The sequence below is a fragment of the Pezoporus wallicus genome, unplaced genomic scaffold (assembly GCF_028554395.1).
Source record: "Pezoporus wallicus isolate ANWC-B61680 ecotype Strahan unplaced genomic scaffold, APGP_CSIRO_Pwel_v1 contig_11153, whole genome shotgun sequence".
Taxonomy (NCBI): Eukaryota; Metazoa; Chordata; class Aves; order Psittaciformes; family Psittacidae; genus Pezoporus; species Pezoporus wallicus.
This window is the reverse complement of record NW_026639099.1, coordinates 774226-790854: the sequence shown is the minus strand read 5'-3', so window position 1 is coordinate 790854 and position 16629 is coordinate 774226.

Below are 16629 nucleotides of genomic sequence, written 5' to 3'. Positions count from 1 at the left end.
GTATTCCAGGAAAGAGAGCTTCAGCCTCAGCTTTAATGTCAGCACGCTGAATTAAAGGGTTTTTCATTAGTTACAAGGAAAGTGGAAATCATCTGCTGCTGAAATGTGATTTGCAGCAGTAAGCTGCAGGGAGATGATTGTGCCATCTCATGCAACAGGTTTCTGTTCTTCAGCCAGGAGTGTGAACAGGCAGGTCCTGATGCAGGAGATGGATGCTCAGGGAGAGAGTTTTCTTGAGCAGATGCAGCAGGAGGGATGGCTTTCAGGTCTCCATCATCACTTGTCTCTGTCCCTCCCCAAAACAGAGCAGGAGAGTGCTCCTTGTTCTTGGGTTCAGAGCTAGGCCATGTCTTGAGAGCAGGGACCAGATGTTTTAACATGACTTTGGAGTAGAGAAGCAGCTGCATAGCATCCCAGGGCCAGGACTCAGGGGCTAGCTGGCATAGCTAGCTGGATATAGCTATGTTGCTCATGCACACGAGGTGTCAAAGGGTTAAGAAGAGGTGATGCATGACCAGAACAAGCTGCTTTTTGGCTTTTCATGGACAGGTCTTTGAAGAGCTCAGCCAGTGTGGATTTAGTCAGCCAAGATGGAGCTGAGGTTCTTCCCCAACTGCAGCAGAGGAAGCTCTCAGCAGCACTGAAACCAGGAGGAAGCACACCATGGGCTGAGGATGCAGGGCTGTGTGCATGCATTCAGTCAGCAAGCAAAACCATGGATATGCAGCTGCATACACTCTATTTACACAATTTTACTGGTGTGTTTTTATTTTTTATTATACTATAAAGCAAGAATAAGTGGTCAGAAACAAAAGAATTTAGTTATCATCTGCCACAAACAAGACAGAGAGAGAAGCATTGCAATAAATTGCAGAGTCCATAAAGAATTCCAGCATATTAACAAAAGTGCTGCAGAGCAGACAACAGGTAATGATAAAGCTGAATGTAATTACTACAGGAAAAATTTACTTTAAAATACGGGGATATTCTCAGCTGAGAAACGTGCTGATCTACAGTTTAGTTGGCTGGATGAAATAATAGCCACGTTACGGTGATATTAAGGTGAGGAAAAGCAGAAGCAAGACTGAATTCGGCAGCCAATCATACCCAGGTCACGTTTAGGAAGCGGGAGTACCAAGGCCTTTCTTTTCCTTCTGATTTTTCCCATACGTGGCCAACACCTCGTCCGGCCCAATTAAAGTGACACATTAAATCTCTGCAAATAGGCTGCCTGCTGCAGCCCTTCTCCACCATCCCAGCATAGCAAGTAATAAGTTCCTTCCTTCTTTTTTTCATATGAACCCCTGACTACACACCAGAGACAAAAATTCTCAAAGCCTCAACACAAAACTCTATTGTCCGCTCGGCTTAGTGCTCTGCTAACAAAACCCAGCCGAAACCCCTCTCAGATTCTCCCTTTCATCAATTCTCCTAAGCCAATATGAGATGTGGAGGCTGACATGGAAACAATGTGCTAGTTAGAGGATTCAGAGCGCATTGACCAAGTCATTTTGGTTAATCAATTACCCATTCCGTGGTCCTAATAGCTCTTTAGATCTCATTTTTGCTTCACAAAACTGCGAGCTCAAGTGCCCAACTCTACAGTTTATTAATGAAAATTTGCTTTATAGTAATTTTTAAAGTTATGGAAGGGAAAATAAAGATGATGAACAGTGCCTGCAAAGATTCAACAGATGTGTATAAGGTTGCAGAACTTCTTTGTGAATCACTAAATCTAATCAATGAGTAAATGGTATATCAGTATTAATACTACCATACTGGTAACTTATTCTAATTATTGCATAACCTATTTTGGAGGGGTAATTTTGATATCAGCATGAGCTGTTGGTCTTTAATCTTTCATTAATTTCATTCATAGCTTTTTATTAATTTGCCAATCAAGCTTTCTATTTGAATGGAAAGCTCTGGGACTTGGACGCGTCAAGTCAACCAAACGATTGCAAAATCAGGATTTAGGAATTTAGACAGTTACTTAATTACTGCAAACACTAAGTTCGCTCACAGCTGCCTTCTCCTCATCATGACACTCATGGTCACACCCTTCTCAGCAGTTTTGCTCCCTCTGCAACCTTCATTCTTTCTAAGAATAGGTGCACTGGGGAAAAAGGTCTTATAGGGAATTGAAAAAAGATAGATTGTGAAATAATGGGCTGGTTTGCATTGCATGTGTTCTGCAAGTCACATCAAATCTGTAGAGCAGGTTTAATTAGTGCAGTTCTTAATTATCAAGGTGTGCCAGCTGTGCCAGTTTGTCTTTTGGATACACAGAGGGGCAAGTGAATCCTGCTGCTGAACTGCCTCACATCTGCTTTCCCTTTATTGTTGTCCATCACTCACGCACGTTCCCTGGCCTTGACCATGGCCATACAGCACACACATGGCAGGACATGCACCCAGGCAGCCCATGGGTGCCATCCACTGCAGCGCTTTCGGCACCCAGGACCTCTTCTCCCCATGCCAGCCCAGACATGGATGTATTTGTCACGTCTGTAAGTACAAGACGGTGTGAAGGCTATGTGTGGGACAAGGAAGAGGAAAATAGAGTTATCACACCAGGCAGGAATGTGTATGGACATAGCTGGGTCGCTCCTATCTGCACTTGGGGGTTTCAAGCCCATGCATCTTTGTAATGTGCTATTTGTAATGCTACTATCTAGTGACCTTAAGGCCCAGCTGCTGCCTTGTGGATATGAATATCATGAATATCAAAGTTACTGCAGTGTTTACTTTGAGTTAGAAAATTGATCCCATCCCACCCACAGGCACTAGCTTGTTTTCCAAGGTACATATCCTTCTTATTAGTAATTTATAGGCAGCACTTGATATTACAGACAGAGTGGGGCAAGGAGCAGTGGCAGAAATTGCTGTCAGCATGGTAACATGCATACATATGGGGGGGGGAACTTAGGATGCTGTTGCCTGGTCAGCTCATACTGTGTAGGACCTAAATGATACCTTTCCTCTTGTGTGCAGCCTTATCTTTCTTGCATTGGCTATAGCAGTTCTGCAGAGTCAAAACAACCGGCTGCTCAAGCTGCAAGCCAACATCACCAAACACCACTTCATTTTCTGCTGAAGGCCAGCTGTGAAAGGGCACCCTTAAATTCAGGCAACCTGCTGTCTCAGATGCCTTTCTCACTCATTAGTGAGACAGCAAATGGCTTCTTTGAAGTAAGAGACATCTCAAGCAGGAGAGAGGGCTGCTGACACAGCAGAGTTGGAGCCACAGAGGGGCAAATCTCGTTGAGACTCAGCCTATCCTAGCAAGGCTGCAAGTTGCCATGTAGCTCAGGTCCAACCCGTGCAGTTCAACCCCATGCCACCCAGCAAGTGAAACAGTTGCCCAAATCCAAAGCCACTCAGCATATACTTGAGTGCTGCAATGATTCCTAAAGAGACAGGGAGCACCAAAGAGGGTCAGGGAGTTGGGAGGTGAGGAGTAAGCACTGAGGTGCGGCTGAAAGGGGTTGAGCAGCCTCCAGTTTCCCTCTGTAGATGATAGTTCAGCATTGGACCTTGAGAAGCCTGTGTACTTTCCCTGCCCAGGGTCTGCTGAGCACCAGCTTGGACCTAAGTTAAGCTTGACTTTGTCCTCCATATAAACCCCATCCACCCCTTATCTCCCAAGGGTGAAGCTTCCATGAGAAGAAGCTACAGGAGATACTCCTCTGCAGTTGCACTGACGTTTGAGCATCCCTGCATGCCTGTGATCAGCTTCTGACCTGAGTCAAGGCAACTGAAACTTCAGAATTCCCTTTCTTTTGCAGAACACAGCTGGAGGTTGAGAGGAGCTGGTGGCTCCCAGCCCCATGAGATGGAGGAGCAGACATGACCGGTTTGCAGGTGCCTCTTTCCTGCATATGCGGAGCCAGTGCTGTGCAACTCTCCCGCTTTCATCTTTGGGGTGTAAGTGTTGCAGTTCTGGCAGTAGCCTGAGGGCAAATTGTTCAGGAAAGTTTGAACAAAGCAGGTTCAACTGCTTCAAAGTAGGAAGTGGATGACAAAAATACATAATTGCCTTCTTAAGAAAATAAAAAGCAACTTTTTGGCAGATTGGCAAGGATACACTTCCTACACACTTTCCCTTCTACCCAAAACATGATTCCAGCCTTATTTTTATTTCAGGAACTGTGAATTATGAAAGGGCTCTCCCCTCCCTCTTCCTCTGCCTTTTTCTCCCTCCCTCCCCATTCCTAACCAGTATTATGTTCGTTTATAACCTTCACATTCAGACCTTGTTCTAATTTACTTTATACACACGTTGCAGGGCCCGCAGGACAAGGATTGGTTTGTTGCTGCTGTGGCTTTATGAATAAATCCTTTTACAAAACCAAATCCCCCTGCAGAGCCACAGCTGGGTGATGTGTTTTACGAAATCCCAGTGCCCTTTGTCCTGCGCTTTTCCAGGTGAGATGTGCTTGTGCATCCCCTGGAGCCGAAAACAAGCTGCCACATTCCCTCTGCTGTCCCCCAGCCCATGGGATGTCCCTTTGCCTGGCTCTTCCCACACCCCGGGTGTCTGCTTCTTGGTACACCAGGGATCAGCATGGCTCTGTGGTGGGTCAGGCTGCTCACCCTTGCTTGTGTGATTACAAACCCCCTTCCTCCCAAGAGGGAGATGCTAGCTGTGAAGCTGTGCTCGCTGTCAGCTGCCACTTAGCCTTTGTCGGGGACTGCCTAAATCCAGAGTTTCTTCGCTTAAGCCTGCTTGGAGGAAGATGCAGTCTTTGGCTGGAGCTGCTGCTTTTACACAAACACCAACCTGTGCTGACAGGCAGGAAGGTTTGTTGCTGGGAAGATTTCTTGCCTCTTACCCACTGGTCCCCACAGGTCCCCACGGACAGGTTTACACATCTGTAACAGGTTTGGTTACAGATGTGTGCAGGCAGCAGCATCGCTGCTCTCCCCTTGACCAGCCTTGAATCTCACAGACAAACCTCTGCAAGGGGCAGCCCAAAGAGCTCTAAAGCCATATGGAGAAACCCCCCTGTCCCCATGGAGCAATGCCTGGGGGCACACCTCTACCGACAAGGCAGGGGAAGGAGGCAGGATAGTTTAGAGGGGCTGCAGAACATCCATTGCTTGGAGGTAGAGCTGTGGGAGAGAGATGCAAAACCATGTGTGGTTCAATGTACACAGGTCAAGGCTGATCCTGATCAGCTTCACTGCTTGGCTGCATCTGCTGTAGTTTATGCCAATGTACTGCAAGGCTGAGAGCCAGCAAAAAGGACCTTGATAGTGCAGACTTGGAGCTTCTGGCATCAGGGGAGGCACTAATAAAATGGCTAGTCAGGCTCCACCACTTAAAGGTTGAGTCCCCAGCCTTCCTCCCATTAAGTGCCCCACACGTGACAGTGACGCTCCAAAGCCCCAGCTAGACTGGCTCAAAAGTGAGTGGATAGATGCAGGCAGAGTATGGGAAATGCTAAGGTAGCTGTTAGAGTCTTCCCAGGCTTCCCGTCCCTGCACCAGAGCTAGGTGTGCATTTAACATCGGCACGGATTCAGGGAGCAGGGATGCGATCGCAGGCACTATGCTCCCTGCTTATTCCCCTCCAGAAGCAGGACTCTGCTAATTGCTGTCCTTCAGGTGGGACAAGGCAGAAACCTTCCCCGTGCAGGAGAGGGCTGCTGCCTGGAGAACAAATCCTCTTCCTAAAAGTTGGGCCCATCCACGTGCACCCAACCCACCCCTGCAAGCTCCCAGCGCAGAACGAGCTTCCCAGGCCCAGAGCCCATCCATCTCCTGGCACGCTCATCTCCGCAGTGCCTCTGGCAGAGCGGTAAGCTCCTGAATATTTTATGTGGTTATTAGTCGACAACATAATCTATCTGAGGGAAGTCAGAAGTGCTGACCGAGGCGTATGGCACAGCAGCGAGCTCTGACTCCCGCAGCATCACCCTGTGCGGCGCTGGCACTGCCCCTCTCTGCGCTCACAACTTGTCCTCATAGGAGCTGCACGCCCATGGCCAAGCATGGGCACACGCTGCACTTACAGGCAGCCAGCCTGAATGCCTCCTTATTTGAAGAGCTCATGTACACATCCCTTTTTCCCCCTGATTTGTCACATATGGTTCAGGCATGGTATGTCCATGTGTCTCAGTGCGGGGGCATATGCTCTGTACACAGCAGTAGCATGGTGAGTAACACACTGGCCATAAATATGCATGTGATGATGCACACAGCTCCAAAGCCTATACCAGTAAGTACAGACACAAATGTGAGCATGCAAAACCCATCCATCCATGACTCTCCTTCACACACAGCCTGTCCAAGTTGTATGAGCCTGCAACCATCTGCACCCTGGCTGTGAGCAAGCACTCCCATGCACCATGGAGGATTGCTGGCTTGCATTTTGCAGGGTGTAAAACTCAACATTCATTGCACCTGAGGACAGTTCTTCAGGTGCAAAGGATTGCAGAGGAATCAGGAATGCATAAAGGCGGTGCTGTGCAGGCAGCTTAGGGAAGTAGAATTTAGACCAGTAGGCTGGTACAGAGGCTGTGGAGCTGCATAGGGTCAGAGAGAAGTAACAGCAATGTGTGGGGAAGGGCTGGCAGAGAGAAAGCTGAACCGTCTCTTCGATGTGCAAGCCACCCAGGGAAGGTGACTTCCAGTGCAAGCAGGCAGCAGTTGTGGAAGTCTGGCCGTGAATACAGCATGGGAGAGGCTGGAAGGAAAATGCTGAGGAACTCTGCCCTTTTCACATCTCATTCCCCTGTGAGTGACTTGAAATAGATCCCCAGCTTATGGCATAACCAGGTTGTGCTGAACCTTGTGTTTTCTCCCCTCCCCTGTGCTGTCACTGGTGTCCATGCAGAGACTTGGGTCATGGTTTTTTTTGCTTTTTTCCCCAGCCAAATCAGCTTCCCAACCTGGTTTCTTGCACAGCCACAGGTTTGGCTGCTGCAGTCAGAGGTCCCTGCTGGGGATGGCAGATGGGTGGCAGCAGCACCCAGTAGCTGATCGGAACCAGGAGTAAAGCTGATGTCGGATGGGTTAGGAGTTGGAGGAGTGCACCAATCCCTCCCGGTGGGCTGCAAGTGCTTGCAGAGGCAGGCAGAGCTGCTGGAGCAGAGTGCTGCTCCCTGCCTGTTGGGAAGCAGAGGCACCTTGGCAGTGCTGCCAACCCCAGGATGCTGCAGAACATCCCAGCTGAGGCCCTGCTGCTGCTGCTGAGCCACTCGGTGCTGCTGAGGAAGACTGTGCTGAGCGGGTTCATCTTTATGTAAATCACATTCACTTCAGCTGCCTCCTAGGATAATCAGTATTAAAGGGAAACTATTTTCTAGTTCATTAGAGGAAAGCTGCGTCCCTGCGGCTGCTGCTGTCGGCACCTCCTTCTCCTTCCAGGAGAAATGATCTCCGTGAGCACCAAACATGGAGACATTCACACTCCAAATGTCAAGTGGGGGAAGGGGGAGAAGAAAGGTCTGTGCCTCCAAGGGCAGCTCTTCCTCCTCCTTCATCCTCCACGAGGGCCTGAGTGAACTGTGGTCTTTGCCTTTGGGCTCCGCCCCACCAGCTCTCACCCCCATAGGTCCTGGGATCCTTCCTTTTGTTCCTCACTCTGATATCTGCCTGTCCTGATGAGCCCTTGCTGTTATCTTATCCCTGGGCAACCTGCATCCCCAAGAGCCTGGATCTCCTCATGCACAGACATTGATGGTTGTGCCAATGCCTCTGCCAGAGCCTTCCTCTCAGCTCTGAATGATGGATCCTTCAGGATGCTCTGAAGTTACTCCCCGTGTAGACAAAAGGCAGGTCCTTCTTGAATGGATAATGTTTCCCTGATCCCCTGTGGTATAATGACCTCTCCAGTGGTTTCTTTACCCCATTTCTTCCTTAGGTTTTCCTTGGTCACAATGTCCCTCTGCTCATCTCAGCTTCTTCGTTTCTCACACTCTTTCCATTTGTTCTCTATTGTTTAGTCCTGTCTCCAGTTTATCTGGGTGAAGATGCTGCTTTCCCATCCTATCAGCCCAGCCATGTGCCTGTGACTGGAGGTACCAGCCCTGATGCAGCAGGCAGTGGTGTTTTGACACACTTGTAGAGGATGTCCTTTTGCTGATAGACCTTGGTGTTGAGATGTTCCCACTGCTCCAGAACAAGGCTGCTCTTGTTCTTCAACCACAGACTGTCAAACTCATATTGCTCATGATTAATCCAGCTCCCAAGAAACACCAAGATGATGCTAGAGGTGATGGCAGCCTGGCAGCCCAAGGAGGGAAGCTTTTTACTTGCCAGGTCTCTGTGAAGCTGTCTTTGGTGCTGCCCAGGTAGGTGGGACCACAGACAACTGACGAGTACTGCTAGAGCCTGGGCTGTCTGCTGGGATCCTTGCTTTGGAAATACTTCACCCTGGCTCCCAAAAAGCCTTCCCTGTGCAGAAAAAAGGACATGAATGAGAAGGCCTCAGTGTTGCCTGTGTCCTTGGGCATTTCAGAAAGTGCCACTTACCTCTGACAGCTGGGAGTGACTGCTGGAGTGGACTGCCAGTAAGCTGAAGACATTTTCACTGGAGGTGTTGAGACACGTTGATCTGGGCCTAAAAGATGTATCATAGAGGCCATCCAGGCCCAGCTCCAGCAGAGGATGGCAGAAGACCCTCACTCAAGTAAGCTTTCAGGTCAGCATCTTCTTGGCAAACAGCTCTCCCATCCACCATGGGAAGAAGCCAAGATCATTCCCAAGGTCATGGAGAATCCCAATTCAAGGGGATATCCAGCTCCCTCTACATTTGAGTGAACCCAGAGCTGGGATTGCCATGAAAAGGGACAACATGCATAGGGGTTCCTGGCAGAGCAAGGAGGCTGTGATGGCATCCTTTTCCTAAAGGTTTTGCTAGGCTGGGCGCTGGACATACAATCAGGACAGGGCAGGCTGTGCTTTCACTCATGGTAGATGGAGACAGGGTTTGGGTGCACAGGGCAGAATGCAGGGAGGTGGCAGTGCTGCTGGCAGTGCTGCACACCTCCAAGGTGATGATGCTGATTTTCCTAAGGGTGACAGCCCCAGCACTGAGTGCATAAGCCCAGGCATAGCACTTTGGCAAATGGCTGGACTTTGCCCACTCTCCCTCCTGTCTGAAGTCTGGGAAGAGGCCAGCTGGCCCTGCAGCGAAAACACACACCTCTGTGTGTCCACATGCTCCCAAAGTTCCTACTGTCACAGCTGGCATCCTGCAGTGGATCACATGTGCCTCCTCTCCTTGCCAGCCCCTCATCCTCAATGAAGCCAGACCTGGATGACTCGGACATCACGCAGGCATGCATCAGCATCCAAGCTCATCATGGGAGACAGGGCAGTGACAGGAGGACACTAATGCAGAATTATTAGTGGCCTCTATGAGGATGGTTTCAATGCATATCCATTAGGAGCAGCTGCCCTGACAGGGACTTCTGCCTGATGCAGGGGAAGGGCAGAGACATATTAAAGGCATTTGGTGATCCTCTGGTGAGGTCCTGGTGAGAGGCAGCAAGAAGGAGCCTGTGCTGGGGCATGGGGCAGAGTGAGCTGGATGTGAGTTATGTGCTTGTCAGACAGTAATGACTGCATGCATCAGGCATGACTTTTCCTACCTTGCTTTGCAAGAAGGGGTTCTGGAGCTGCTGTCTCAGGAAGGTGGAGCTCCAGCAGGATAATGATAAAAGTGAGATTGGAAAGAATTGGAATGAATATCCTGGTAGGGAAGAAGACAATTTTGTGCAAAGTGCAAAAAACCACCCCACCCTTGGTAGCTCTTTCCTGGCAGCTCCAAGCATGCAAATGCATTGGCTGGTCCCTCACATGGAGCTGAAGAGCCAGTGTAAACTCTCCAGTCTTGCAGAGGGATGCCAAGTCTTGGCCTTTCAGAGCTGTTCTGTTCTCTGGCTCATAGCCATGGCTGGGGGATTGCTTCAAGGAGAGGCCAAGACTGACAGATGATCCCCTAATCAGCTGTATAAGCAGAGCCCAAAGTCCCCGTTCCCACCTCCGCCAGCTAATTGCTTTTGTTACCAGCCCAATGGGGCAGAACGGGTTTTTGTGCTCTGGTGCCCTTTTTAAGCATTCGCACTGTGTTTCCCAGCCAGGCTGTGCAGATGTTGATGAGCTCTGATGAGCTGTTTACCCATCCTCACAGGCACCAGGCCCCATCTCCCTGCACATGGCAGAAGGCACCTTGGAGAACACCCCTGTGCAAGGCAGTGAGTCTGTTTGAGTCTATATTCTTTGCTTGTGTTCTCCTGGAGAAAACCCTCCTGTCAATCTAGAAGAAAGCTTTCCTTAGGCTGCTCCCATCCTCAGACAAAGCCCAGAGGTGTTTGGGGACCTGTGATCTTGGGCAGAGGTGGTGTGTTGAAGAAAGACGGGACAAACCTGCTGTGGTCTGACACCACTGGTCAGACCCATCTGGTATGACACTGCTGATGCTGGCAATGTGGTTATCACCTGCAGACTAATTGTTTAGGTGGTCCATGAATGAGTGGAGAGACAAAATCACCTCTGGGATGGAATTCTTCTGGCTTACCCTGGATGTTACTTCAGCAAGAGGTGAAGATGCTCTGGCCCATGTGGGATACTCAGCCACACCTGGTCTGTGGGCCAGGCTTGCATCCATGTTCCTCACCAAAGGAGGACTGAGGTTTGCTCCAGGGAAGCACTCATGGTATTGCATCTCCTCTGCTCCCCACCCCTTCATCCCTCAGCTGTCATCAGTCAGCAGTTTCTTTGGCGACATGTAGCATGGTCCAAGTATGGGGAAGCTGCCTTACAGTCTGCTGCAGCAGCGTCTCCTTTCCGAGTGATGGAGGGGCAGACAGCAGCAGAGGTACAGAGAGAGTCCAGTGGCAACCTGGCCTGGAGGAGCAGACTTACCTGTGCAAACGAGGCCAGCATAAATTCAAATTCACCTCTGGATGGATAATAGAGTGAAATGGGTTTTCCTTCAGACACCCTGAGGAAGAAGTGTGAATTTATGCCAGCTGTTTTGTAGACAGAATACAGGAGCTTCAGCCTCTAAGGTCTGAACTCTCCATACAGAAAAGCAGGACAACTGTGTGTAGGTCTCTTGTCACGCATGGCCTGTGGGATTTGGGCACAGAAAGCAGCAGCTCGAGAGGAGCTTTAGTGATGTGTGATTATTGTGCACCAAACAGGTTAGGAGTAACTTGGAGAATGGGAAGAAGCAGCAGCCTGAAGCCCCCTCAGCAGCCAGAGCTGAAATTCCATGGAAATGTGATGAACAGCTGGAGAAGATTGAACACAGGTCAGCCAAAAGAAGCTAAAAAGCAGACTGCACTGACAATAAGCAGAGCCCAAAGTACTTGATGGTTTAACACTCTTTAGTTAACTTGTGAAGAGGAGAATGATTTTAAAGTCCTGTTGAAGAAATCCAAGGAGAGCTACACTTGACACAAAAATGATGCATATGAGAGCAAGCTTCTCAGCTGAAACAAGGTGAAACCATAAAGGAATTTGCAGCTCATCAAGGTCTGAAGAGCCAATTTTGCAATTATGGGTGCTGAAGCTTCAGTAAAAGACTGAAATCTGATTGTGATCTGGAAGGAATATTTTAGAGATGACAGGAAGGTCCTCGGTAAACCCTCTACAGAGCAATCAGAGCTTTGTAATCCGAGAAACCCAGTCTGGTCTGAAGGTTAGAGAGGACTGGCTTGGCTTTGGCACAGTGGGCATGGCAGAGAATCCCAAGTGGCACGGGAGGAAAGGTGAGACAGACACTGTTTGGGTGGGAGCAGGAGCTACTGGAGACCAACAGAAACACCGTGCAGCGATGCAGAAGCCAGGGCCATGCCTGGAATACAGAACAGGAGCAAGACCTCAGCACATCTCCTCGCTTGGCAAATGTTTGCTTGTACCAGGAGACGGCACCTAGCTGTCAGCCTGGAGAGAAGGGGGGACAGGAGTACATGAGTTCACAGCAATTTGAAGGAGAGAAGGACAGTGCTGCTGCAGATGGTGAGACCGTCCATCTAAAAGCACGGAGGATAATGAGGATGCGTGTGTTGGATTCGGGTGCTCAAACAAGGATGGTGCCAAGGTTATCTGTAAGCAATAGGCAGCGCTCCAGCCCACCCAAACCTCTTTGTGGTGACACACAGCAGCACATATCTACTTTGTCCATCCATGACTGTCTTTCTGTACCAGCCCAAGCCATGCCCTCTGTTACAAGAGAGGCTGCTGCAGAGCTCTCTGCTCTACCCTTGAGTGACGGCTGCCCAGCAATCTCCAATACAGCTTAATTTGATAATAACCCTGAGCCAGTTTAAATACTTCAATCATGTCACCTCTTAATCATCTTCTCTCAGAACAAAATAATCCCACTTTGGTTAATCTCTTCTCCTGTGGAAATCCTGTCACTCCTTTATTGTCTAAATGACTTTACACTGCGCTCTCTCCAATACAAAAATAGCTGCCTTTACACGAATTGACAAGAACAGGACATTATTTCCAGTGGGGTCTAAGTAGCTTCATGGCTCTGTGTTTGTAACCTCAGAGAGTATCTTGTGAAGGGTCAACACCTCTGCTGCATCCACGAAAGCATGGGGATCCAGGGCAATATTGTTTCATCCAGTTGTCTGCATGAATGCCTTCAGTGATGCTCACTTACGGAGCAGTGTGAGGCCATCTCCTGTGTCACTTGCATCCTCAGTGGCATATGGGCAGGGATGTGGATGGTTCCAAATAATTTAGAAAGTTGGATTTTGGGTTAGTTTGTTGGGTTTGTTCTCTTTTTTATTTTTTTATCCTTTGGTATTCTTTTGCTTTGTTTATGTTTGGGCTTTTTGCGTTGGTTTTTTTTTTTTTTTATAATCATTTTGGGAGGGTTTGGGGTGGTTTTGGGGGAGTTTGGGGTTGGTTTTTTTTGTTTTGTTTGTATTTTCCTGGAGATGCTCAGTGTGCAGACGTGGGGGGTGTAACAAGACAGAACAGACTAACCAAGGGCAGGAGACCAGCAGTGTCTGAAAAGAGGGCAGGACATTGCAGATGTAAGAGAGAGAGGATTTCAAAGGGTGCTGCAGACTGCAGTAAAATCACATGCTGCATGGAAATCTCCCCATAAGGGAGCAGCAAGTCCTGCTTCTCCCCTCTCTGACCCATGAAATGCTCAGCACAGCCAATACTGTCATTTGGACAGCTGCTGTTGGAAGAAATGGAGGCAGAAGTTCTCAAATCGAGACATCTGCAGAAGATTGTCAGGATGTCCTGGCTGCATTTAAAATTTCCTTTCTGCATCTGTGACAGCCAGAAATGTAATTACAAATGTAAAAAGCCGTCGAGATGAGGTTTTTACACATTCACTTTGTCACCAGGATGCGGGGATTGAGGAAGAGCAGCAAATGCCTCACCAGAAATTCATGAGAGCTGACATAAGTGGTGTTTCATCAAAGTCTGGAAAGGGTTTTTGCCTGGAGAAGGGCTAGAGGTGAATCTACCCGTAGGAAATCTGTTACTGTTAAGCCTGTAGAAGCAAGTTGTAGGTCTAAAATATCCCCCCCCCTTCTTCCCCCATATCCTTGGTTTTTAGGAGATTCTGAAAGGTATTAAGAATGGGTGTTAGCTGGTTTACTCCCACACAAGCAATAAAGAGAGAAAGGCAGCTCCTTGTTGTTTATTGCTTTTTGTGGAGCAATTCCTTATGCCTAAATGAAACAAATACAGTGTGTCCATATTTAACGCAGATTGCAGAGGCACTAAAGGGAAAATGCTGATATTTTGGTGTGAAATATTGTCTCCAAAAGCATGAGGTGGTGATTGAGAAGCACTCGGGCCCTGGGACCGCAGTGCAGCTGATGTCTCCCATCATAACACCCTGCATGGGGTGGACAATTCTTTTCCCCTGCCACCGTCTTGTAGTTATCATTATCAGACAGGTTTTTGTTCCACTGGTGCAATGAGGCCAAGCTTGAGCTCAAATAATGAATAGGTACCTTTAAGTTGAGTTCATTGATTTGGGAGAGACAGCATTTCATAGCTCTGATTGATCTCTTGAATAACCATAGGCACTGCAAGCTGGGCAGAGATGCTTTGATTCTGTGTCTGCTTTGAGATTTATTTTCCCAACACACTGAAGTGTGACTGAATAGTGTACAGGGGCTCAGATCACATCGCAGGCACCTCAACCAGCTTTTCATACAGACCCTCAAGAGCCAAGAAGTGGAAACCACCCGTTTAACTTGTGACCTCAGCAAGGTGGGTGCATACTGGGTTTTTCTGGTAGGGTAAGGGATGGGTCTCCCTGGGTGCCACCACCATGGCCAAGGGGTTCTGCAGCAAGTATGCATTCTAAGTGGGTGGACATAGTTTAATATATCACAGGACTAATGGCCTGATCCTAATGAGGATGCGGTTGTCAGACCTGGGCAACTCAATATTAGCAAAGCCTGGAGGACTCCCTGAGGGAGCAGTGATGCAGGGCACAGGGCAGGAGCTGCCCTGGCAGGCTGTGGAAAGGCAAAGGGAGGATTTCTCCTCTTCAGAGAGGGCTGGTGGCTCCTGGCTGGCATCCTGCTGGGCCACCAGTGCTGTTGGCCACATTGGCCAAGCGTGCTTCCTCAACCCCTGCACAATGCCCAGCAAAGGGGATTGCTGTGAGGACAGAATGTACTCCATCAGAGTTTTCAACTATTTATTTCTCTGTTTAAGATGAATATTTGATAACTTTTCTGGGGTTAAACCCTCTGATCATGGCCCCAATGATTTATTTATGCACTTATTTTGCTGCAGCACTCTGCTGCAGGAGATGGAGCCATCTTGATGGCCAAGGCACCAGCACAATCACAGATGTCTTATCTGGGGGCACTGGTGTGATGGTGAGTGGCTCCCACAGCAGCCCTGCAGCACTAAGTTACCTCTGCTGTGATGCCTGCAGCTCTTGAAGCAGCAAGAAAAGCAGCTGCAAACATCTGGGTGAGGTGTGATGGGGTGGCTGCTGCCCCAGTACCATAGGAGACACATCACGCTGGTGCCTTTGGTCTCTGAATCTCCACTTTTAGCAGGGAGGAGTGAAAGGGAACTTGGAGGGAGAAATTCTTTAAAAAAAGAGCAGAAGATAGAAAGAGGAAAATGATGATCATTTGCTAAGGAGATAGGACACGCTGAGGACAGATAACTTCAGGTGTGATGTGCTCACAGAGGGTGACCTGCACTTTTGCCTCCTGCAATCCAGATGAGTGACAGACACTGGTTCTGAAAAGCTGCCTTGTCAGGCTGGCTGGGATTCATTGCCGGGTATCTGACTGCGGGATGTCTTGAAAGGATGAGTCCTTGTTCAGAGTTGATTTAGGTCACCATGCTACGCTGTGAAAATGAACACAGCTGTGGCCCTCTCTTCTGAGCCAAGGGAGACTCATCCCTATGCACAGGCCACTTGAGGACTCCTGGGCAAGATTTATAAAGGCAGGTACCAGAGCCCTGACAAATGTTGAGGTTGTCAGGATCAGAGGTGGAGAGAAGTCCCCTGACTGCAGCCAGGGCAGAGCTACACAAAAGGCTGTGCCAGCAATGAAGATTAGGAAGGGCAAACAGATTTTCATGAAGTGCAGGACTACCTATCAGGAAGAGCCATTTCGGGAAATGTCAGGTTCCCACACATGTAAGGATTGCAAATTAGGACTGTCCTGTGTCTGCAAAAACACCCTCTGCTAGCTGACCGGTGAGACATGGGCTGGATGCAAAGTGCTTTGGTTAAGCTGCCTGGCCTATGCCCTGCAGGCAGGCAGGTGGGAGGCAGACAGTGATCCCCCTGCCCTCGGCATCTCTGAACTGATGGAAAACCACAGCAAGGTGCTTCTTAATGCTTCTTTGCTCAGCAGTGGTTATGCATGGACACAGCATCCATGCTTCTCCACTAGACCATCCTCTTCCCAGTGTTTCTGCCTATCTCAGGGGCACCATCCACCCCTTTGCACCTTGTGCAGCAGCATGAGGCCAAGCCAGTTTGTCAGGGCTGGTTCACAGCCTGCATCCCATCGCGGGGGGGGGGGGGGGATGCTGGCTCATTGGTACTCATGCTGAAGCAGCTCTTGCATCCCTCACCCTGCTCCCTTCCCTCCTGGCTGATGTGAGAGTACTCACTGGAGGCCTATGTTCCTGTATTCCCCTTGTTTGCAATTCAGCCTCTGTGTGAGAGCATGGGGAAGCTTTACCAATGCTCTGAGCCTAATAACGAGTTCTCTGTGTTTTGTTCAACACTTGCAGGTAGGCAGCAGGGCCTTGGAGGGTGCTTGCAAAGAGCTGCGCTCTGGGTGCAAGAGGCTTTGTGGCATCTCCACTGGGTTTTGGGCATTTTTCATTCCCTCTCATCAGCACGGACAGAAGAGTGGCTCTGCAAAGCCCAGGTATGGGTGGGAATGCCCATCCTCCTGCTCCTGCTGATCCTCAAAATCTGGCTGAGCCCCTGCTCTCCTGAAGGATGCTTCACACTCAATCTGGGTCCAAGGTTTTGTATCTCTGTCCGATGCCCACTTTTATCTGATGGCTTCAGGGAGCACAGGCTGTGCTGGATGCAGCAGCAGAGCACCAGTATGCATTGAAAGAGAACATCAACACGAGTAAATAACGTTCCCTGAGATGGAAAAATGTGAGTGGCCATGCAGGTGGATGCCA